The sequence below is a fragment of the Dysidea avara genome, chromosome 3 (assembly GCF_963678975.1).
Source record: "Dysidea avara chromosome 3, odDysAvar1.4, whole genome shotgun sequence".
NCBI classification, from domain to species: Eukaryota; Metazoa; Porifera; class Demospongiae; order Dictyoceratida; family Dysideidae; genus Dysidea; species Dysidea avara.
The window spans coordinates 47,382,065-47,388,339 of NC_089274.1; positions in this window are offsets into that span (position 1 = coordinate 47,382,065).

The window sequence follows — 6,275 nt, forward strand, 5'->3', positions numbered from 1 at the left end:
AACATAAAATAGCTAACTGCTATGTACTATTACACTAAGGGCTCTTATGTACGTTCAGCCATTTTCATTAGTCTATCTGGTTAACTACTTTTGGCATGCTATATGTAGCTAGCTAACACATATTTGCTAGTATAGTGACCAGCTAAGCATAAAAAAAGAAAGTTGGCTTGATCTCTACAAGATAAAAGAAAACGTGTTAATTGGATCAGTACTCATTGAAACGCCTATACTGAACAGAAGCTTACTTTCCTGGATCATACTTGTAGGCTTGAAAATATATACCTCCCCTCCCTTAGGCTGAACTGGAGGAAATGAAGTCACACGCGTCTTGACGGCACTATCAGTATCTGGCCCTGGACACGTATCAGCAGAAAGTTTTAACCATCTAATGACTTACTGTATTGGCAAATCTTCATTCTTGTCCACTGCGAAACACACAATCTCGTCCATCTTCGGTCGCCCTCACTCAGCAATCCGAGGAAGCAATTGCTCTTTGGTTGCACGTGGAATGCATAATGTAAAGCACGTGCGCCTGCCATCGGTCTGGTCCGTAAAATAGACTCCTAAACACTTGTATTGCTAATCAGGAACTTCCGGTCCGACGGTCCGGTCTGTAAAATAGACACACCCCACAGTGCAGCCTGCTGGGACACTAGTAAGCCAATCACAATTACATCTGTAACAAGGCAAATTGACTCCTTGGATTCTTAAAAAGAAATCTTCACAGTGCACCATCAGAAATTAAAGAACACGTCTACAAACAATTGCTATTACCATCATTAGAATACTGCTCAACCATCTGGGACCCCTATCATCACACTAGTATTAGTAAACTAGAAATGATTCAACACCGTGCTGCTCGTTTCGTTTTGAACAAACCCTGGCACAGATCTAACCAAAACCATGATAGCATCACAGACATGTTAACCAGTCTTGAATGGCCTACACTTCAAAACAGAAGAGCAATTGCTAGACTCACCTTCCTATTCAAGATTGTCAGGAACTTACTAGCAATACCTGATCATTGCTTACCATCACCAACTCCAGTGTCCTCCACCCATGCTCAACATCCTCTCAAGCTAACTCAATTGCAAACAAGAGTTGATGTGTACAAATACTCCTTCCTCCCTCGAACAATTATTCAATGGAACTCCCTTCAAATTCCTAACGTCGACACAATAGATCTTGAAACATTTAAGAATGCTGTAAGTAATATAATATAATATGTGATTGTAATGCTCATTAGCGTGTTGCTCCTAGTGGGCTTTGCTAATTAACAATAATAGTACAATAATAGTAAGGTTTTCAAAATCTCGATAATTATTAAGAATAAATCAAGGAATGCTGAAATAACCGTCAGCTATCTGTGATCAGAGTTTTTAATAGCTCCACCTCACACATAATTAGGAACGTGTAACATGGGTAAAAATATTTAAAATCAACATTAGACCTAAGGCCCTTATTCGGTGATCATTAGTTTCTCATCCAGCCTTTCTAATTATTATGATGCGGGCGGGAGGGTATTACCATTATGCCATTATTTTATAATATTAACACACTGATGTACAGACCTTGTCCAAATTGTCTTTCTTTCTTACTACAAACATTTCCTTCACCAGCTGATTCTACTTTTCGTGGTCGCCAACTGTTTTTCGACAGTCAACTGAAAGCCTGCTTTGATGAAGTTGATAGAGCACGATTGCAACTGGCACTGCAGCAATTTGCTAAGGAAAACAACAGTTCTCCTGGTGATATATAGCGCATTGTAGCGTTCATCAACAAAAATTATGGCTGTGGACACCAGTTGCCCACAGACCATTAATGCAGGCCTTGCCTGCATTAAAAAGCAGTTAAAATAATTATAACAGTTTGGTATCACGTGTTCTTCCGAGCATGCGCAGAGTAAATAATGGCTTACCATGCGGTAGCTTACAGAAAATTGCATTGTCTTTGCAACTACCGGCCATGCGCGGTTTGAGCATGCGCGTGTTTTGAATAATAAAATGCGTACAGCGAATTGCGGAGTTCTTGCAATGTTTAAATTTAAGCGCATGCGTACAATCGTCAGAATGGCTACTTTAAATAGTCTACAACTTCTCAGTTTTGTTTCTTCTGATGTCCTGAAGAACGGCCACTATCTAAAATAGATGTCTGATTACTTGGAGTGCTCGAAAAGTAAGCAAACTTTAATAATTAATTGTTTTCTTGATCCAAGTGCGCATGCGCTTAAATTTTAATATTGCAAGAACTCCGCAATTCGCTGTACTGCGGTTTTCCAAGTTCTTGCAATGCAAAGCGTCATGCGCTATACAAGCATGTACGTGCGCAGCTGTTCAACAGTGGATTTTCAGTGACAACTACTGACTCACAGGACTTCAAGGATGCCTACGCATACAACTTGACAGCCACAGAATATTACAGGAGTTTTTAAAGAACTGCGCATACTGACACATTATTAGCGCATGACGCTTTCCATTGCAAGAACTTGGAAAACCGCAATACAATACAGGGTTTTGGTATTTGCTAACTAGTGATGATCCTACCATTCCTGGTATACTTGCCGTAAAGGTGTGTATAATTCCGGTTATGCAATGATTTAACTGACGCGGAATTGAACGGCTTCGATACCTGCGTACTGTTACAGAAAATTGCATTGTCTTTGCAACAACCGGCCATGCGCGGTTTGAGCATGCGCGTGTTTTGAATAATAAAACGCGCGCAATACCGGGTATAACAGTACGCAGGTATCGAAGCCGTTCAATTCCGCGTCAGTTAAATCATTGCATAACCGGAATTATACACACCTTTACGGCAAGTATACCAGGAATGGTAGGATCATCACTATAGTTAGCAAATACCAAAACCCTGTATTGTACGTATTTTATTATTCAAAACACGCGCATGCTCAAACCGCGCATGGCCGGTAGTTGCAAAGACAATGCAATTTTCTGTAAGAAGGATGCGGGCGGTGGATGAGAAACTAATAATCACCAAATAGGGGCCTAATAGTCCGGTGCAGTTTGGTACGTACCAGTGGCGGATCCAGGATGGGGCATTTGGGGCAAATGCCCCCCCTTCAAGAAATTGCATACAAGATCGAGATACTCTAACAGAGCAGTCAATTACTCTAATAAAGCAGTCACAATGTTCATGAGGCAGTGTAGCTTACCTATGAAGCTACAAATAGGATTTTATTTTACATAACAGACGTGATATAGTTGGTAAGGATAACTAGCTATTATTGTTGTGACCTTTTTTTTTTTTTTTTGGTCTTCAACTGGTTTTCAGCAAGTTTTTTTGGTCTTCAACTGTTTTTCAGAAAGGTGCCCCCCCCTCTTTCGAAACTCTGGATCCGCCCCTGCGTACCTGTTAAAATCATGATGGCATAAATGGATTTCATCCCCGTTGTCTTGTCTGACTTCATTTCCGAGAATATGAACGCACCTTTGGCTCTCCACAAGACGAATCTCTGATTGTATATACTATTTACCTGATAACGTTAACGGTCGCGAAGAAGAAAATCACACACTCTTTTACTATTATTATTATTATTATATTATTATACAGGGGCGGATCCAGAGTTTCGAAAGAGGGGGGGCACCTTTCTGAAAAACAGTTGAAGACCAAAAAAACTTGCTGAAAACCAGTTGAAGACCAAAAAAAAAAAAAAAAAAAAAAAAAAGGTCACAACAATAATAGCTAGTTATCCTTACCTACTATATCACGTCTGTTATGTAAAATAAAATCCTATTTGTAGCTTCATAGGTAAGCTACACTGCCTCATGAACATTGTGACTGCTTTATTAGAGTAATTGACTGCTCTATTAGAGTATATCGATCTTGTATGCAATTTCTTGAAAGGGGGGGGGGCATTTGCCCCAAATGCCCCATCCTGGATCCGCCACTGATTATACACTCTTTTACTATGATAGGGTCCGCAACGTGAAAAACGAAGTTGCAAGAAACAAATCCCCGACTATCGTAGTATGTTACCCTTAGTGCGGTATTGGTAAAACCGGGAGGGGAGCGGGAGCGGGAGCGGGAGATTGCTTGGTAAAATCAGGAACCGGGAATCGGGAGATCACGTGTCAATCTTTGCTGTCACAAGTAACACACATACGTAGCTAGAGCGCCTGCAGTGCTGTGACGAAGAAACTAATATAAACTAGTAAATTATGAGCTTGAGGGGAAAAATAGCTATAGCTAGATAAAGTTTGCATGATGGCCGTATATTAAAGGCTTTCATTAGAGCTTTATAGTTATTAGCAGTGAATGCATAAAATTGTATTGTGTGGGTTTTTAGCACAGTAATTCACAAAGTGGCTATTTTAGTGGACATAAAATTTCTGAAAGGTAATTTCAGTGAATACATGCAGCAGTTATTTGGCATATTGGATTGTCTTACAATAATGAATGATGAGCAACAGGCCTCCAGTCCTAGCTACATGGTTCTGACCCAGTCTATACTAAAGTTCATGCACCCTACCAATCTAAAATCCATTCAACTAAACGTGATTAGACTTCCCATCAGACTTTGAATGCCAGCAGACTTTCAATGGATAGACTGAAGTACAGTACACCAAGCATAATTATTCTCTGAGTATACAAAACACATTAATAAATCATAAAGTGTTAATTAGCTACAACATACAGTATGTAAAATCAAAGCTGCCTAAAGTAATATGCATATGACCCAGTTTTGTTCTGGAAATCATTAAGTTTAAAAGGTTGAATCCTGTGGCTTCTCATGCCATCATAATATAATGTATGACCATACCAGAAGCAAACTGCAGTAAAATGATTGTCACTACAAACAGTGCAGCCAGCTAGTTGATATCCATGACCATATATAGTTAAAACTTTTGGAATTGTCAATATTGATCTACCAGTCAAGGACTGGATATCAATTGGGATCATCCAAGGCACTCGATTAAGAAATGACGATGCCATTACCTGTGGTACACCACGGCACTCATAAAATGTTTCTCTGTTTCTGCCAGTTAAATTTAATCGGTCAGTAACTGCATGGAGAGATTCATTTGGTGGTTGGCAATGAAATTCTGCACCACAGTAACCAACCATATCTCCAGCTATAGGAAAAATTTCATTAAAGTTATCTAATCCAGAGCTGAAGGAAAACGTAGAAGGGTATTTTGTTACCTCCGTGTTATGATTAGGGCAATGCTCAGAGGTACATTTAAGTTTAATTACCAGTTTCCAGATATGTGTGAACAAGCAAAGACACCTATTATTCTCACCACCAAAACAATCATATTTCAAATTATTCTCCTGAGAAATTGTAAGATTTAATCTTGATTGAAGCAAATGCAAAAATGGTGTTTTTCCTTCATCCAGCTTTCCTTTATTCATCAATACAATTGCTGCTTTGAGAGAGTTCTCAGCTTCACTGTCACCAAAGGTATCCAAGAAAGATTTGTACTGTTTGCAGTGGAGTGACAATATTGTCAGGAAGTTATCAGAAGTGCAAGTGTTGGTGTATTCATTGTGCATCCATGGAAGAGATTCTGGTACAGTACATGCACTGCAAAAAAAAATTGGCATTCCGTTTGGGTATGGTAATGTCACATGCACTCAAACAATACTTATGGAACCAGTTGTCACACTTTGAACAGTTGTACATGTTGAAGTCTCGCTGTGAATTGCCATATAACGCGGCAGATGTTGATCCATCAACCCATGGTGTTTGGCAGTAGCAAAACAGCTGAACCATCTCTTCTGCTTTCCCGCGATAGTCCTTTTTAACTTGTGAAATGCCATTGACTGTTCCAGTATCATCTTGTTGCAATACTGAAAATAACTGTGGCAAACCTTTAACCAAATCAATGCGCAGTTTTCCCAAATCCGTATCCGGTTGTTTGCAAATGTGCAGGAGCAAAACTGCAGTTATAATCTCGGCTTTTGCATTCTCTTTACTGCTTTGCACTCCAACATGAATGGTATTCACAACTCCAATGTTTGAACGAGTGGCAGTTCCTGCATGATAGTAAATTTATGTGTCATAAAAGGTAGGCAAATTTTATATGTCCATGTTGCCTCCTTTATAGGTTTGGTAACATATACATGTTTATTTTAAATTCAGAGAGATTTTAGCCAAGCTTAACTAAAAGGCATAGTGTTGCTTTGAGCAATTACTTTTAAAAGATACGAGTGTAGTAGTGTAATATGATAAAGAGCAAAATGAAGCGCCTCAAGAGCAGAGCAAAATTAGCAGTTTTGCTCTTGAGGTACAGTGCATCCGAGCTATATACAACATA